This window comes from Pinus tabuliformis, chromosome 6 (assembly GCF_031772625.1).
Source record: "Pinus tabuliformis cultivar Carrire ecotype Pingquan chromosome 6, CPIR1, whole genome shotgun sequence".
NCBI lineage: Eukaryota > Viridiplantae > Streptophyta > Pinopsida > Pinales > Pinaceae > Pinus > Pinus tabuliformis.
In genome coordinates this window covers 1,943,404,701-1,943,423,303 of record NC_142292.1, presented here as the reverse complement: position 1 = coordinate 1,943,423,303, position 18,603 = coordinate 1,943,404,701, and positions in this window count along the sequence as shown.

The window sequence follows — 18,603 nt, the reverse complement described above, 5'->3', positions numbered from 1 at the left end:
ATCCCTGTAATTATCGACATTTCCTGCTCCTTGACGCGAGGCACATAAATGTTATAACATGTGGCTAACTATTTCATTCGTGTAGATGAGATTGTTATTTATATGAAAAATTTGGGTGAAGAAATAAAAGAGGCTGTTGTGGTTGAAAAGGTTCTAAGATCTTTGTCCCCTAGGTTTGAATCTAAAGTTTCTGCAATAGAAGAAAAAGAGAATCTACGAAACCTTACCATGTCACAGCTGCACAGAATTCTGACTGCTTATGAAATGAGGAAAGGAGGACCATCAGACACGAGAGAAGTTTCCTTCAAGGCTTCAGGCAAAGGAGATTACTATGAGTCAGGACACGTGTCAGAAGAAGAAGAAGAATCAAATTTTGTCAAAAACCTTCAACGGGGTGCTGGTCGATTCCGAGGTAAGTTAACTTTCAAATGATTTGCTTGTGGAAGAGTCAGTCACTATGCTACCAAATGTCCTCATAAGAATAAAATTTACAAGGGGAAGGAACTTGTTAGATGGAACAAGAAACAGAATGCAAATAAGAAAAGCTATTACACTCATGAAGATAGTGATGACTTTCAAATAATGACGAAGATGAACGAGGTAATAATTATAAACTTTTAATGGCTTTTGAAGATGATGATTACATGGATGCTATAGATGAAGAAGGCCTTTATGAAGAGATTTCTAATCTCAAAATCTATTTAGAAGAGAAAAATGTGATTATTGATTCTCTGCATTGTCAACTAGCTGAAAGGGAAAAACATCAAGAAAAATTGGAATGTGGAATTGTTGGTCTTAGAAAAGAGATTGAGAAAACAAAAGCTCTTAATCTTAAATTTGTTAAAGGATCTGAAACTCTGGATGAGATTATCAATGTGCAGCTTTCTCCACTAATCAAGACAGGTCTGGGATATAATGGAGAAGCATCTCAAGCATCCACCTCCAAAAGTTATCTTGATGCAGCAAGGAGGAGCGAGCAAAGGCCTAATAGAAATCATCAGGTAAATCAGGGACAGTTTACCTCAAGAATGAACAAAGACTATCAGGAAAATCGAGGGCAATCTACCTTAAGGAAAAACAGAAGCCACAACCAGCCATAGGTAAAATCTTCCCAATTTGCCTCAAGAATGGATGTCAATAGAAACTACAATTGGTTGGTTGATAGATTTGATAATCGCAGGAGTTTCTTCAATGGCCAATGTTTCTCTTGCCATAACTTTGGTCACAAAGCAGCTCAATGTGTTGCCTATACGGTAATCACGACTAGAGAAGCTCAAAAACAAAGAAGTATGACTGGAATCACGAAAAGGACCTAAACAACTTTTCCGCCCTTGAAAGTGAAATTGAATGTTCTATTTGTAATAACTTCGGTCATGAAGATTCTGAATGTAGGAGCAGGTTTCGGAAGACAACTCAAAAGGAAAAAACCTCAAATGCCAAAACATGGAGAATGAAGGAACCGCAACCAAAAAGAGCAGGACAAGGAAGCAAAATGACAGGATAGCTTTAGCAGAAGGACAGGAAAACCAATGGTACATCGACAGTGGATGTTCAAAGCATATGACAGGTGATAAAGAAAAACATTAATCATATAGTGCTTTATAAAAAGGAAAGAAAGTTTCTTTTGGAAATGATACCCCTGTAGTCATAAAAGGAAAAGGCACTGTTCAGTTGAAAGAAAAAGTCAAGGCTGGAAATGTTTTGTATGTTCATGGCTTGAAGCATAATCTACTGAGTGTCAGTCAGATGTGCGATCAAGGAATTGAGGTAATATTTCAATCAAATGGATGTAGTGTTCGTGATCTTGATACAGGAAAAACAATGATCAAAGGCATAAGAACTCCAAATAATTTATACATATTCGAAGAAGGACAACAACAATGCTATTTGAGCAAGAATGATGAACACTGGTTATGGCACTGGAGGTTGGGGAATCGAAGCTTTTCACAGATAAGGAAAGCATGCAAATACTAGGTAGTTCATGGTCTTCCAGACATCAGAATTCCAGACAATACAATATGCAAATCATGTCAGTTTGGTAAGCAAACCAGAACTAACTCCCCTGAGAAGGAAGGATCAGCTACCAGGCCTCTTGAACTAGTCCATACAGATATATGTGGTCCATCTAGGAAAAGGTCACCTCGAGGAGAAGAATACTTCATATTATTCATTGACGACTTCTCCAGGATGGTTTGGATAGGACTTATGAAGCACAAGGACGAAGCCTTCGAAAAATTAAAATCTTTCAAAGCCTTGGTTGAAAACGAATCAGAGCACAAAATTAAGTGCCTCAGGTCTGATAAAGGTGGGGAGTTTACCTCAAATGAATTTTTCGATTTTTGTGAAGAACGTGGAATAAGAAGGGAATTCTTTACAGCTAGGACTCCTCAGCAAAATGGAGTAGTGGAAAGGATGAACAGAATGGTTCAACAAATGGCTCGAGCAATGCTTGATGAGTCTGGAACTCCCACAACTTTCTGGGGTGAAGCCGCATTTGCTGCAGTTGTTATTCTCAACAAGACAAATGTCCGAGTGAACAGTTCTCAAACTCCTCATGAGCTCTGGTATGGTGAGACTCTTTCGGTAAAACATTTCAAAATCTTTGGAAGCAAATGCTATATTAAGAATAATGATGAACATCTTGGCAAGTTTGAACCTAGAGCAGATGAAGGCATTCTCCTTGGTTATTCTCCCCACAACAAAGCATATAAGTGTTACAATAAAAGGCTTGGAAGAATTGTTGACAACATTGATGTAGTGGTTGATGAAGAAGGAAACATTCCTAGGCAAGTAAATTATGAAAATATCGAAGAGGATGAAGACAATCCTTCAAATCAGACTGATGATGAAGAAGAACCTCAAGGGGCACCAGAGGAACATATAAGGATAGAAGAGAAGACTCCATCTAGGTACGTTCAGAAGAATCATCCAAAATCTCAAATTTTGGGGCAGAAAGAGGCAGGTATACAAACAAGAAGAACAATTGCAGAAGCCTCAAGCTATTTGGCATTTCTCTCCTCCACTGAACTACAAAATGTAAAAGAGGCATGCAAAGATGAATGCTGGGTCAAGGCAATGGATGAAGAACTTGAGTAGATCGAAAAGAATAACACTTGGGAGTTGGTTCCTAGACCAAAAGATAAGAATCTCATAGGGGCAAAATGGATCTTTAAAAACAAGTTGAATGAAAATGGGGAAGTGATTAGAAACAAGTTTAGACTTGTTTGTAAGGGGTATGCTCAACAACAAGGAATAGACTTTGAAGAAACTTTTGCTCCCATTGCTAGACTTGAGGCCATCCGAATGTTCCTTGCTCTCTCAAGCTTTCAGAAGTTCAAAGTATTTCAAATGGACGTGAAATCAGCCTTTCTGAATGGATACTTAGAAGAAGAAGTGTACATTGAGCAACCAGATGGTTTCATTCTTGGGAATGATCCAAATCTTTTATGCAGACTAAAAAAGGCTCTCTATGGTCTTAAACAGGGTCCAAGGGCTTGGTACTACCATTTGGACAAATATCTTCATCAACAAGGTTTTTCAAAAGGATCAACAGATAGCAATCTTTATATAAAAATTGAAAATGACAAATTGCTAATACTTGTTGTGTATGTAGATGATATTATCTTTGGCAGCAATGAAGAAGCTATGAGTCAAAGCTTTGCCTTGGTGATGCAGAAAGAATTTGAAATGTCTTTTCTTGGAGAACTGACATATTTTCTTGGATTGCAAATCCAACAAAATGAAGGCGGTATCTTTTTTTCTCAAACCAAGTATCTCAAGCAGATCTTGAGGAAATATGGCATGGAAGATGCAAAACCAATATGTACCCCCATGGTTATAGGATGCAGCCTCAGTGCAAATGATGAATTAGCAACAGTGCATCAACCAACCTATAGATCCATGATTGGAAGTCTTCTTTATTTGACAGGTACCCGACCAGACATCATGCATGCAGTGGGAGTAGTGTGAAGATTTCAGGCAAATCCTAAGGAAACCCATCTTCAGGCAGTAAAGAGAATTTTCAAGTATCTTCAAGGAACACAAAACTATGGCTTATGGTATCCTAGAGATACAGATCTCACTCTTCATGCTTATACAGATGCAGATTGGGCTGGAAGCGTGGATGACAGAAAGAGCACAAGTGGTGGTGCATTCTTTATGGGTTCCAGATTAGTATCTTGGTTCAGCGAGAAACAAAGTTCAATTTCTTTATCTACAGTTGAAGTGGAATATGTGGCTGCTGCATCTTGCTGCACTCAACTCCTTCGGATGATGCAGACCTTGCAGGATTTTCAAATCACTTGTACACCACCTATCTCCATCTTATGTGATAATACAAGTGCAATCACCATTTGAAAGAACCTATTCATGCATTCAAAGACCAAGCACATACCAATCAAGTATCACTTTCTCCAGGAAAAAGTGTTGGAACAAAAGGTCAAATTGGAATATGTTCCTTCTAAGGAACAATTTGCTGATATTGTCACCAAACCACTGCCCAGGGAAACCTTTGAATACCTCAGACAGAAGTTGGGAGTAGTTGATGCATCATCCTGCTATTGAAACTTGTCTGTTTCAGAGAAAAATGGGTGTACGTGAGTTGCCTGTGGAGGATCCGCATACATACGCTGGTTTGTGCAGAGACAATCACGTATATGAAGGTTTGATGGATATTAGTAGGGACAAGCTCTGGTTGAAGATATTCTGATATGGGTCTGACAGAGACCTTCTGGCACAGGTTCAGGGGGAGCAGATAAACTTCTAATGATGCATTGTTGGCATTACCTTAGAAGCTTTTGGTTCTAGTTCACAGCTGTTGTTGATTTCAGGTGGAACAAATGCAGAGGAAGATCAGAAGAAAACATGGTTGATCTGAATGATGATTGACAGATGCTGCTATTGATGACTTTCATAAGTCTTGCTCTTTCATCTCTATGCCATGTATCTCTTTTATGGTGTCAAGGTCATGTAACGGCCTAGTTTGGTTTCCCCGCTATGCCTGGGATGAAGATGTAATGTACTTGGTTGTCATATGTAAATTTCTGTTGTATCCCCACTTGGTTGGGTGGATGATCCTCACTTGGTTAGGTGATGGATGTAGGTATCGAGTCTCTTGGTGATAGGAAGGTTTTTTTTATGATGTATAAGTCATGGTTCTTCTTGAAGAACATCTTTTTGCAGATCTTGCCTACAGTCAGGGGGAGCATGGTTAGCACAGCAGCACAGAGATTTCAACATGTACTCAGGGGGAGCACAACCCTTTGCCCTTGATGACAAAGGGGGAGAATGAATTTGAGAATCTTGGGGTTGCCATCAACTCCAAAGGGGGAGATTGTTGGCATTATGGCACAGGTTTGGAGCTATGGCACATGTGTTGTCCTTGATGGCAACTCTCTCTGGTGACAGATCTCAGTTCAGGCTTTCAGAATGAAGGAAAAGACATATACGCAGGTTCACCTAGACTAAGGCGCATATACACGTGGGTTAGACATTACAAAGGCGCGTATGTGTGTACACGCACATTCACGCAAGGAAAAGCGAGCATATTTTGGAGAACTTGCTTTTGGACAGTGGTAGTTAGTCCTTGGTATTTGAACCTATGGTTTTGGACCATGTTATCTCGTCAGAGGTGTTGATCCCAAGTATTAGGTCCATGGTATTGTTTTATTATGGTTTTGGACTGTGGTATTGTGAAAGACCTAAGACTATAAAAGAGGAAGGAGATCATTTGGCAAAGGATCATCTGAATTAATTAAATATCTAATAAGTGCTAGATCTGAAATATTGGTGATTGGGGTTATGGTACAGATCTGGATCTGAATGAAGGAAGAACCTTAGCGCAAAGAGAAAGATAAGTTCTATTGATGGGTCATATTCTTTAGGCTTGAATGATAATATCTTTGCATGATTTTGATCTCTTATATGTGGCGCATGCTTGATCTATAAATCTGATAATCTGGGTTAATTAGTGTCTGAATATTTGAAAGAATGAATTATCTTTTATAGATCTGTACGCAGGTTCAGTGAAGCTAAGGCGCGTATACACACTGGTTCAGTGAATAAAAATAGCGTATACGCAGGTTTCTCCAAACACAGAAGCGTATGCGTGTAGGTTTCAGGTTATTGAAGTAGCGTATATATTTTGAGTTGTGATCTAGCTGCTTCTGTCTGTTGCTGCAGTGGTCTGGGTTCAAAATTTAGTGTGTTACTGTGTTTTTGGATATAGCTGTCAGAGAAGTATCTACTTGATTCAGTTCTAATTGGTGAAAAGGAGATTGTTTGATGCAGAAATTCTTGATGATTGATTGATGTTCATGGATCCAGTTTGAAAATTTATGAAACATGGTCCCTGGAAGAAAGAGAAGGTTGTAGCCTTCTGTAGGCCAGCACCTACATACTAGTATCTTGGCCAGTGCAAGAGTTAAGGGGGTTGTAGCTCCCTTCTAGGAGAAGCTGGAAAACGAGAGAGGGTTGTAGCTCTCTGCAGGTTGCAACCTAGTACTGGTAAAGGACTACACCAGTACATTGTAAAAAGAAGTTTCTAATTAAAATAAGATAGAGACGAATTGCAGCAGGTGGTTTTCACCCACATTGGGTTTCCACCTTATATCTTGTGTTCTTGTGTGTGATTTTCTTTTGCTCTATTTTACTATTTCTGGTTATTGGTAATTTAATTCTGATATACAAATTAACAATCAACATCTGAAAGATAAATTAAATTATAAGTTTGCATTGTATACGTGGGTTTCCTTCTACATAGTTGCGTATATACGCGGGTTTAATTAACTGAAGTAGCGTATATTATCTGGATTTGGAAAAGGGAATAGTTGACCTGATAATACTGATTCACTCCCCCTCTCAGTATTATTTCCAACACACTTTTTTGAAACTTGTAGACTTACATTACTGAAATTGGAACCAGGGTCAATCAGAATTCAAACAATTTGATTATTGACCATACCTTCCATTTCAATCATTGAGGCTTGGTACTTGGCCTACCTATTGTCCAATGTTTCATATATCTACGATATGCTCAGAGCCACATCATTCACTCTGTCTGTGTCCTACAGATTATATAGTCTTAGACGGTTCCTTTATAAATGAGGAAAATCCGTTTATAAGTGGTCTTCTCCACATTTCCAATATTATGGGTTTCCCCACCAAATCAAAGTTTTCCTCCCATTTTAAGTTCAGCTAAATGTTCTTTTGTAGATTCATCAACAACATTTTGAATTCTACAATACACCTCAATTTGCTTTATCCAACTATCTAACTTTTCAGAATTCATTTCACCATCATATGTTGGAAACTCAAACTTGATATCAAGCTTAAAAAAAGGAGATTTGTTTGGTTTTTTTTGTGAGTCTGAATCTGAACTTGAATGATAAGAGAATAAAGAAGAATAAGACAAAGATGGAGGAGAAGGATGTTCATTACCATTAGCTTTTTCCTTTCCCTTTTTATCTTTCGTGCCTTTAGAAGATGAAGATGCATCTCTAGTATTCTTGTCTTAATAAATTTATGCAATCATCCTTTGCATATTAAGGAACATTTGTTGATATTTCTCCTCCCCAACGAACTTTGTTTCAGGAGATTCTCCTTCATTTGATTCTCCCATCTTCAACTTTTAAGAAACTTTCCTCTTTCTAATCTGTGGATTTATCTTCTCAATTTTCCCTTCTCCACGTCGCAACCTGAATCTAGTCAACATTCACATTGGAAAGTATCATTCTTATACATGAGAAACCTTGCTCTGATACCAAAATATGATGCAAAAGTAATAGAACTGACTATTTGCTCAATTTATTCAAATATTGACTAAGGTTGCTTTTTAACTGAATTAATAAAGAAAATTGTTTCTTATGTGCCTTAAACTTAGAAATTTGAACTCTGAAATCAATCATGAACAACAAAAATAAGAAGGAAGCACAACAAATTTGATGATGGAGTTCGTCCCTCCTAGACTACATCTCCGGGTCCACTTCCTATGGGAATTTGATGTATTGAAAATGCTCATAAAATCTCTTTACATCAGAATTCACCATTCTAGAATCTACTCATAGGAAGCAATGGCTACTGTCAACTGATTGGCTTCAGCCTCATCTTTCCAACGCAACTTTCAGACCACAAAAGGGCCCAATATTGGCCAAGATATGCCCCAAAAGGAATTTACAGGCACTGTCCAAAACAATTACGGAGTCATCACCTTGTATCTCCCTTGGCTGATCACGCAGTGGTAAACTCTTTTATAATGCCCATGGGAAGTCTCAGGGTTAAACCTGTGGGCCTCCTAATATTTGTTTGCAACCATACGTATTTACATGGTAATTCAAATACATTGTTTGGCTAACATTAGAGTACCGACATATTGTATATGGCATACAATATATATTGTATGGTTTTTATAATAAATATAAAATCCACCACAATATAACTTTGGCATATAGTTTAAAAATTATATCGGCATTGATATATATATGGATCCCTATGGCACATTTGTTATAACATATTATTTAACTTTGGTGCTATTTAGTAATGTTGATAACATCCTCCAAGGGTTTGGCAGGCTGCCAGATATGGCAGGATCCGTCTATCTTTCCCCCACCATACCAATATAACAATTACTTAAATATAACATTGCACTATTGTATAATAAACTCAACCCATGGTGTGTTGGTAAGGTTTTGGGTTGTTGGCTCGGTGGTCGTGGGTTCAACCCGCAAATTCGTAGTTTGACCTGTGAGTTTTACCTTATGCCACGTGCCCTATTGACCTACTGCCACTTGTCCTGATCTGGCACTACCACTAGGCATGCTTTGGCCCATTGTTTTTCTTATTTGGACAAAACTTCATAACACATTTTCTCCCTCATACAGAGGCCATTTTAAAAACCGAATATACCACCAGAATCAACGGAACAAGCTCTTAAACTTGGCATTGGTTTGATGAGTATCTGAGATTGCTAAAATTTGAGCATCTTGAGGATCCTCCTGGATTAGCTAGGCATTGCTTAGAGAAGGCTTGGAGAGTATTGTGATAATGCTTGGCTCCTTCACAATGCAAAGCGAGTACATCTCTTTGGAGGAGTAGGAGTTATTGACTGTAATGTTCCAGTATTAGGGCTAGTGGTTGTCAATGGTGTATGTATGGATGGAAATATATATATATATATATATATATATATATATATATATATTATATATATATATATATATATATATATATATATATATAGATATATATATATATAGATAGATATATAACAGAGCAACACATTTTCATGCATATGTTGTTATTGTAGTTTGACTATTCTGGTTTCTTTAGCAATGTATGTCATTCAACTTACCCATTCATGTATGAACTACTTTGTATATGATTGTATGAATCTTGTTGGAATAGTGTTGTTGGTTTAACATATCACCCTGGATTGTGGAAGATTTCACTTCCAACCCGTGATATCATTGTACTCTGCTTGGCTTCTTCACAATGCAAAGCGAGTACATCTCTTTGGAGGAGTAGGAGTTATTGACTGTAATGTTCCAGTATTATAGTGCTAGTGGTTGTCAATGGTGTATGTATGGATGGAAATATAATATATATATATATATATATATATATATATAGATATATATATATATATATATATATATATATATAGATATAGATATAGATATATAACAGAGCCAACACATTTTCATGCATATGTTGTTATTGTAGTTGGACTATTCTGGTTTCTTTAGCAATGTATGTCATTCAACTTACCCATTCATGTATGAACTACTTTGTATATGATTGTATGAATCTTGTTGGAATAGTGTTGTTGGTTTAACATATCACCCTGGATTGTGGAAGATTTCACTTCCAACCCGTGATATCATTGTACTCATGTCCCTTTTAGGCTGCATTCTATTACAAGCTTCTAAGGGGCACACTTCCTTTTCCCATCCATGTGTTAGAACCCCAATTCATTTCACTCGACTTGCTACAAGGTCACACACTTTCTTCCGACACAGATATCTTACTTACCTCTGCACGCTATCGCAGTCAAGGCATAACTTTACTACCCACTACTGGGACTCCTACTCCAAACGGTTTGAGGTCTAGTAGGGCCTTCTTATGGAGGAGATCACCTGACATGTTGGTGGGTCGACCATCATCAACATGTCCCTAAATTCTTGTTGCAACCGACTGAGATAGATTTGAATATTTCCTTTCTTTTCCTTGAGGTAGGGGACATACCTCAACAACTGCAAGAATCTATTTGTATATTCATTGGCTTTCAGCTTCCCTAGCTTGTGAGCATAAAATTATTTGGCCTTGTTGTCACAGTACATCTTAGAAAGGTACTTCTCTCAGAAATATCTCTTGATTCTCCTCCAAGACAAATCCTCTTGAATATCTTGACAATATTTAGGTATTCCCACTAGATACCAACCTTACCTCTTGAGCTAAATATGGCTACTCTCACCTTCATATTTTTAGAGTAATCATGCACCTTGAAAATTGTCTTCATTCCAACTAGTCATGCCTCTTCTTCTTCGGCATTCATCTCCTCCATTGAATTTAATGTGTCTTGCCTTCTTAAATTCTTCTAGCATGAAAGATTTTCCATTCCTTTTATAATCACAGTTTTTCTTAGGTGTAGCACCAAACAATCACTCCTGACTTCTTGAGTACTTAGTGAAGTTTCATCTCTCACTATATTCTCACTTTCCTACCTATGTATTTTCTTGTATCTACAATCCTTCTGCACCATTAGTCTTCAATTATTTCTTCCTAGGTTATGGTGGACTTTGCCTGTAATTATCTCTTCCTAGGTGGCTGACCCCTAGATCATTTTTCCTCTATCTTTGTAAGTATGACAAGCTCGATGATATGATGGAATTTACTTCTTCCCGCTTCTCTAAAGGCATGAAAATCCTTTCATTACTCAGCTCTTATGCTTCTAATGGCATTCATCGAGTTAGGAGAGACTTCCTTTTTCTCTTTAAAACTAAATCTTATTCTTAACAATATTTGAAATTATCAACATTAAGTTGCTCCATCTTGTTGTTCATCCCTTGTGTCTTCTTATGTGTTTTCACACATACAAAATTGTTAGCCAACAATATATAAATAATCATACTTTCCCATTGCCTTGGAGAATCTGCAACAAGTATATGGATGTGAGGCTATTTGAAACAATGGATTTCCATTTATTATGTATTTCATAATCAAATGATACAAGAATCACACATTTTCACATATCAACAATTCACTAGAAAACACTACATTCTATAGTAGAGTTAAATATTATCCTTCTAGGCTCCTCTATTCCAAGTGTTGAACCTAGGCGCTTTGTTTCCACACTATAACATAACTCTGAATCTATTTATTCTAGGCCCATCTAGGTCCAATGTTGAACCAAACTATGATACAACTTTGAACACTCCTTCCACCTTGTTGGACTTCCCAAGCCATTGTGGAGGTCTTACCTTCAATTAACCCAACCTCCATGGTCTCATTATGAAGATGGGGTTACAAATTTTCTTCTTTCCTAGAATGTGTGTAACTCACGTTAGATAACACCATCACATTAAACTCATTGAGATATTTCTAATGATATAAACTTTCCTCAATCCAACCTTCAGATTGGAAGTTATGCCCAAATTGAGTTTGGGTCTCATCACCCTTCTTGCATCAGAAAGTATTTGTCACGTGCACCCACGTGGCACTGACTCCTCACATGAAGTCGACTGTGGCACCTATTAGGTCATAGTTCCTCTATGCCACCATTCTCTATGCCATTTCTTTAGAATGGCATCCCATTCAAACCTTTTCAATGCACCATTCATTTTCATGTCAATTGATAGGGACAATCACCATTTCGTGGATTCTATCTAATTTGCACCACATGATAGACTTACACTATAAGCACCTCCATGGTGATGTGGTTGACGAACATGTGTGCTACCTCATCAACACTATGTAGAACTTCCACACCAGGTGGAACCACAACCCAGCTCCAGGTGTCATTTAATGTGACATCAACTTAAACTCGACATCATCCAACTCTATAATGTCCTGCTAGTGTCAGGGTGACATCATCCAGCCATGTGACATCCTCTAATGGTGTATGCCATCTAAAAATTGGCCCCTTAACCCTTTGTACCAGTCATATCTACCTACCACATGTCACACTGACATCGTGAAATGTCAATAACCTTACCACATCACAGGTACTTGTCATTCGTGTCCCATGTTGAATTTTCCACCTTAGCTTAAATCATGGCTCCTACTGGGTCCCATACCTCCAAGAAAAACAACATTTTCCCATTCAGAACTGCGTAGGACATTTTTTCCCACCCTTCGTTAATAATGCCAGTGCAATCACAAAATGGTGATACCAAAATATTTCCTCTATGGCATGACGAAACATTTTAGCGCTCTGTCAACCATGCTCACTTCTCCCTGAAGTCCCTTAATGTCCTTGGCGCAGTTTGACATGAATTTCAACAATAGATGACCAACACCTTTTCTATTTCATGCTCCCTTTAATTCATAACCTTATCCATAATGTCAAAATTCCCATCCCACAGAGACACATTTCCATTCCTTGGGACGTAAATATGGTCGATAACGGATGAATTTCTTTTTCTCCATAGACTCGACTCAATTTCAAGTCATAATAGGGAACGATCATCCCAAGTGCAAGTCCAACATTTAGATACAACCAAAATTAGAGTACTAAGGACGCCAATGGCTTATGAGGCCATTCTCATGATAATTAATTCTCTACGCAACTAATATAATAGAGATAGATCCCACATTCCCTCACTAACATCATAGGCATTAAACATAGCCACAAAAGGGAAATAAAACTGTTTGCATGCCTAACAATAGGAATTATTAGATTCATTGATATAGACTGCCATATATACATCAACCACACACACACACACACACACACACACACACACAGGTGTGTGTGTATATTTATATATATATATATATATATATATATATATATATATATAATATATATATATCATGGCATAATAAATGATAGAAGTCACATAGAGTGACAACCAATTCAACTCAAAAAAGAATCATACCTATTAGATAATTGTCCATGCATTCAAGGGATTATCAATAGTAACAGGGATATGAAAATCCCTCTCAAACCATGAGAAAAATCACAGATGCATCTCATCATATGAAACTAAGAATAATACCATTTGTACATAAGAAATTCCCATACATTCATTCTTATAACCCATTATAATAACATTAAACATTCATAATGCAACAAAAGTGCAAGTAGATACACTTATTTGTATAGCTTAATGAATGAAAAATGAGGGAGGGACTTCAAATCTCCAATAATTGTATGCTAACTACACTGCAATATTTCTTGTAGTTGAAAACCCCCGAGCTCTATTTAGAGTCTAAGAAGGAACTTTCTCAGGTGTAATCTCACCAATAGACAGTGAACAAACGATAAGAAGCGAAATCCATTTTTCAGGTGGTTTCTTAATAATCCCCCAACTGTAACACCACATTGACTCTTTGTTCAATAGAACATCAACCATAATGGTTCCTTCAAGGCATAGTCAGTTTTAGCTCAATTCTAGGAGAATGAATATTTACATTATTAAGGATTTTTATCAGTTGGTTTAGTACTATAGGAGAAAATATTCCACTTCCAGGACATTTAATAGCTTATTAAACAAGTGCTAAGTGGTTTATTAGCTCCAAAGCTAGTCACTTAGGGGTTTATTAGGTCTTTCACCTATTTTCTAAGTGTCTTATCTTGTCAAGTATTTTATCAACCCCAATTAGTATCCCAATGGTTTATGAGCTCCAAGGCTAAATACTACCTAGGTGTTTATCATCTCTTTGAGCAAGTACTTAACTATTTTACTAGCCTCGACTAGCACTTGAGTGTCCCAATTACACTGAACTCTCTAGAAAACTAGACCATAGGAGCATACATAGGTCTTAAGGAGTACATGGAATACCATCCCTAATAGAGAAAATTCTATATTAGGTCATCTCTTTCTTGGTAGATTCATATCCACTTCTAATTCACACTCTGCGTTCTCCTTTCTAGTGAGCTCTCTCTTACTCAAATTCTAGCATCTATCTACTTATCTGAATGCATCTATGTCTTTCCTCTACACACCTTGTCTCCCATCGATATTTTTCCGTCTTGTACGTTTCCATGTGTGCCGACCACGCCCAGTATAAATCACACATTGTTAAAATCAACTGAACTCAACAAATAACCATACATACTATATAAGTATCAATGCATTCAAGGGATTATCAATAATCACAGGAATTAAAAAATCCATCTCAAACCATGAGAACAATCACACATGCATCTCATCATAGCAAACCATGAACCATTCCTCCATAAGAAACGAAAATGCATTCATTGTTATAACCCATAACAATAACATTCAATGTTCTTAATACAAGAAAAGTACAAGTAGATACACATATTATTATAGCTTAATGACTAGAAACTGAGGGAGGGACTTCAACTCTCCACCAACTATAGGCGAGCTACACTATAATCTTTCTTGTAGTTGCCCACCCCTAAGCTAGATTCAAAACCTAAGGAGGAACTTGCTCAAGAGTATTCTCACCAATATCCAGTCAAAAGATGGCAAGAAATGGAGTCCAATTTTCAGGTGGTTTCTCAATAATCCCCTAGTTGTAACACCATAATGACTCTATTCAGTAGAACATCAACCATAAGGGTTCCTTCAAGGCTCAGTGAGTTTCAACTCAGTTTTAGGAGGAAGGATATATGGATTATTAAGGATGTTTATAGCGGGCTTAATACTGCAAGAGTAAAGAGTCCGCTTCTAGGATATTTAGTATCTTATTAAGAAAGTACCTAAGTGGGTTATCAGATGCAAGGCTAGCCACTTAGGGCTTTATTAGACCTTTCAACTAATTCCTAGGTGTCTCAACTTGTCAAGTAGTTTATCAACCTCAACTAGTATCCCATTGTTTTATCAACTCCAAGGCTAGCCACTACCTAGGTTTTTATCATCACTTTGAGGAAGTACTCAACTAGCTTATTAGCCCTGGCTAGCACTTAAGTGTCTCAATTCCACTCAATTCTCTCTAGACAACTAGACGATAGGCGCACACACAAGTCGTAACATGTAGATATAATACCATCCCAAATAGAACAAAAACTAGATTAGGTCATCTCCTTCTTGGTAGATTCACATCCATAACCAATCCACACTTTGCGTTCTCCTTCTTTGCTCAACTCCTAGCATCTATTTACTTATCCGAATGCTTCTATGTCTCTCCTCTCTACACCTTGTCTCCCAATAGGCCTTTTCCTTCTCATGCATTTCCATGCGTGCTCACCATGCTTGTCTTTCGCTCAGGGATCCCATCCCCTAAATTCAATGTTACACCAACGGTGGCATAAATCCATCATGGAGATATTTAGTGAAATAAATATAATGTCTTGGGTTTATAAGAAACTACTCCTCCTCATTCCTATGAATCTGTGTCCACTTCCCTCGGCTAGTCAATGTGTTACATTTCAATATTATTTACATGAATTATAATTCATAGCAATATTTTCAAGAGGGATTAGCAAAAAGGATTTTCACAATGCATAAGAATAGGTCTTTAATATTACGACTTGGTGGATATCGTGAGGACTTGATAGATGCATAATAACAAGGTTATAACATAACGACTTGGTAGATGTAAAAGAATGGAGTTAAATTTTGCCCAACATAATAACATGATGACTTTGTGGATGCATAAGACATGATAAATTCGCTTATTACTTGGTCGATAACATGATGACTTGATGGATTCACAAGAATAAGGCTCTAACATGATGACTTGGTATATGTACAAGAATGGGGTTGAATTTTGTACAACATAAAAACTTAATGACTTTGTGGATGCATAAGACATAATGAATTCACTTTAACATGAAGTATTGACGTGGTGGATGCACAAGAATGGAGTTGAATCTTGCACAACATGATAATATGTAACTTGGTGGATGTACAAGAATGGGGTTGAATTTTTCATAACATGATACTATGATAACTTGATGGATGCACAAGAATGGGGTTGATGGGGGCTTCACTCAATGACTCTTTGACATATCAAGTGTGTTCATGATTTACTAAACAATACCTCTAATTAGACTACATATTGGAAAATACTTCTAAAAATCACATTATTTAACCCCTACTAATATGAACTCAATACACCTTCCCAATTTAAAAAACCTCTACATTCACTATATATTGTAGGTATCCATTTTTTCATTAACATTTTCTATACCCATTTTATATTCTTTCATTAACTTTGAGCTCCATTTATTATACTTGCAAATATAAAAACCCTTTACCTCCTATTATATGCTCAATATATTATGTCATTTTTTCCTCAATACTTAACATGTGGTATGGTATTGCTCCTCGAGTGAATCCCCCATGAATTTTACACAACATAATAACTTGGTGGATGTACAAGAATGGGGTTGAATTTTGCACAACATGATAACTTGGTGGATGCACAAGAATGAGGTTGAATTTTACACAACATAATAACTTGATGACTTGGTAGATGCTCAAAAACTGGGTTGGATTTTGCACAACATAATAACATGATGACTTGGTGGATGCACTAGAATGGGTTTGAATTTTGTACAACATGATAATTGGGTTAGAGTTGAATTTTTCAAAACATGATAACTTGTGGATGCACTTGTTTGGTATTGAATTTTAGACAACATGATAACTTGGTTAGAGTTAAATTTTACACAAGATGATAACTTGGTGGATGCACTTGTTTGGGGTTGAATTTTAGACAACATAATAACTTGGTGGATGCATTTAGTTGGTGTTGAATTTCGCACAACATAATAACTTAACTTTGTGGAACAGGCTCTACAATGTTTGGTGGGCATATAAGTGTAACAAAGAATTGTCCCTGGTGTAAAATAAAGGTATTTTCAATGGATAGTATAAAGAGGCCAAAATTGGTGCTGAATCCATTTTTTCCATCAAATGACTGATTTAAACACTGCCACACTGAGATTTTTTTAAAATATTTTCATCAGATTCTTGCAAGAAATTGGTCATTAGTAGAATTGTAACTTCTATGAACAACACCAATTTTTATTATTAATAACACATACTACTTTCACACCACATATGTGCTAAAATAACTATAATATCAGACCTGATTGTTTCTTTGTTCATTTTACTTGTCTCCATCAAGATAATTAAGAAAGTCAATGTACCCAATTATATTAGTGATCAACGAAAATAATATACCACATGCGGATATTTGTGTTAAAATCATAGTAATATTAGGTATTATTCGTTTCTTCGTTCATGTAAATTGAATTACTTGTCTCAATCGTAAACCATTACAATTGAAAAAGTCAATGAATCCATCGAAACCTGAGACTTTTAAGTATTACATATTCCATTGAAACCTGAGACTTTAAGCACACGATGCATTCAATTGTTTTTTAAATCGTTCAGATGGACTCAGTTGTTGAAATGCTGATTAGGATCATACTTGTTATATGACATGAAAATAAATTAAACGCTGGATTGATTTTTGGTTGCAACTTTGATGTATAAGCTTATACTATATCATCCGATCCGGCTGAAAAATGGTAAAAATGAATATTTTATAGAATTTATTGATGGCTAGGCAGAGACCTGTGAGTCCTGGATCACCATTTTCGTGAAAGTTATCATAGACATGAAAAATACCTATGATCACAACTCAAGCGGTTAAAACCCAGTCATGCGTATTTCGCTGTTAAATACCGGTCATGCGTATTTCACTTCACTTCCTTTGTTCCTTTCATTCATTTTCTCTTCCCGACTTTGTCTTTTTAAGGTCTCCATCCTTTACTCGGTTAAATTTTCCATTCATATATCGTTTTGGTTTGCTTATCTTCAAAATCTATACATAATGTTTAAATATAAAATAAAAAAGGGAAACTAGTCTAATCTTAAAGACTTTTACTATCTAAATAACAAACATAGTAGGGAGAAACCGTAACAATAAATATTTCATGATGATAGAGATGAGATTGAGCAAACCACCTTTATTAGTGATTTGCTACTAAAAGGAAGGGTGCTCAGGTTAGGTGGAGATGGAATTGGTTTTTAATTCACTTCATGTGCCAGTTTAAGGACTTCATATACACTTGCAACTCATTAAAACAGAGGAGATTTGTATCATTTCCCTCATTCTTATTGAATAAAAATTTATCTAGTAATGTCTTTATGTGCTGATATAAATTCATCTTATATGTGTATATTGGAAACTTGACTAAACTAAGAGGAGGGTGAATTAGTTTATTACATTCCTGGACATCAAATTTTCTTACTAAGTTTTCTTTAAATATTTGTCTAAACCATTAAATGTTCAACATAAAATCTTATGGACAACAAATTTAATATATCAACATGTAACATAGAAACCACAATATAAAAATCAACACAGAAAATTAACACATGTGGTACTAGATATAAGTCAAATCTCATAAAGGGAAAAAACCATGAATTTGTTATTGTTGTGATGCAAAAGCAAGGTCCT